We start from the raw sequence: 1,376 nt of genomic DNA, 5'->3' as shown, positions 1-1,376 counted from the left end.
GGCCCTTTCTTAAAACAAATCTATACGGTCAAATTAAACCATTTCAAAGAGGACCTTCCCTTTTGGAATTAATTCTGTTTATTTTTCTTATACCTCACTTGTGATTTTTCATCAGTATGATGAAGATGCAGCAAAGGGGTGGAACTTACATTTAAATGCATGTGTTTCCTCCATCATCAAACCATTGTCACACTTGCTGCCAATTTCCAGCAAATCTGGACTTATGCAGACTCACTATTTAAGGGCTGAACGGTCCACTTGTCCTACCCACTACATGCTTTTTGGACGGCCCTTAATGTGGTGGACCCAAGGAAGAAATAGAGTGTTAGTGCTCAGGGTCAGTACTTAGGGGCCGGTATGTGATTTAGCCCAGGTCCTACGAAGGCCGCGAAAACGAGTTCAAATTCAGCTAAGAATTTGAGCAGGTCCAGCCTTCTCCGACTGGCATCGCCCCACACTCAGCACAAGCTCTGTCGCCTAGCAACTGTGAGAGTTGATGAGATGAATGGATGCCGAACTTCTCAGTACTCTTTTGTGTGCTAATTTCATTTTTAAGGAGCTTTGGCAGCAGTAACATTGTCACAGAAATTTCAGATCTCAGAACAGAAATAATCATGTTCATGTAAAATTAATTTCATTAATATCAGCCAAACTTATTTACAGAGGGACAGAAAAAAACATTTCTATAAACTTAACATCCTCCATGACATATCTGACTTACTAACCATTTAAATGAACTATTTTCATCAATCTAGGATAAACCTAGTCACATACTTGTATTATATTTAACTGCACTTACAATATTCACCACTTTCGTTGCCATTTCCCTTTTTGCCCTGAATAAGGAGTGGCCGGCTTGCTTGAACACGCAAGGAATCATGGGATACCCAAGGCTACGTAGGATAAGAAGGCTGCATTTGTCGGCCGCATATGAAGGAGTCTTGATAATTAAACAGGCTACGGCGCCGCGTTATGATGTAATCGGCCAACAAATCTGGCCTTAGGAGGACGCAGCTGCTGAATTTGGACAGAGCCCATCTTTACTGTTTATGCAATAAAAATTGTCTGTTGCAAAATTGCAAATATAGGTGTCATGGAGTTAAATTACTCGGCTACGAATCTTGAAAAAATATCTAAATATTAAAGCAATACTTAGTAACTTTTAGTCATTAAGGGTGCTAGATTTGTAACTTCTAGGTTTAGACCATGAAAGCAGCGTCATGGAGGTCTCCCTACATCAGAGATCAAAAAGGGTCATATTTGTTTTGTTTCTAAAAAAACTTCCCTTAGTCAGCGTTCATATTAAAGCGGAGCTCATACTGGTCTATAGTGGCCCGCTGACTGATACGGCTCATTGAAGGATCTGATCCTGTCAA

General features: G+C 40.3%; 1 protein-coding gene across 2 annotated transcripts in view; it reads left to right on the top strand.

Annotated features, from left to right (window-relative positions):
- The window catches only part of LOC107090177, a 19,494-nt gene that overhangs the window by 12,944 nt on the left and 5,174 nt on the right, over positions 1 to 1,376 (top strand). The gene's annotated exons all lie outside the window — the stretch shown is intronic.

This window comes from Cyprinodon variegatus, unplaced genomic scaffold (genome assembly GCF_000732505.1).
Source record: "Cyprinodon variegatus isolate N-32 unplaced genomic scaffold, C_variegatus-1.0 Scaffold284, whole genome shotgun sequence".
NCBI classification, from domain to species: Eukaryota; Metazoa; Chordata; class Actinopteri; order Cyprinodontiformes; family Cyprinodontidae; genus Cyprinodon; species Cyprinodon variegatus.
Note: the sequence above shows the minus strand (reverse complement) of the source record. Positions and strands in the feature narration are given on the sequence as shown.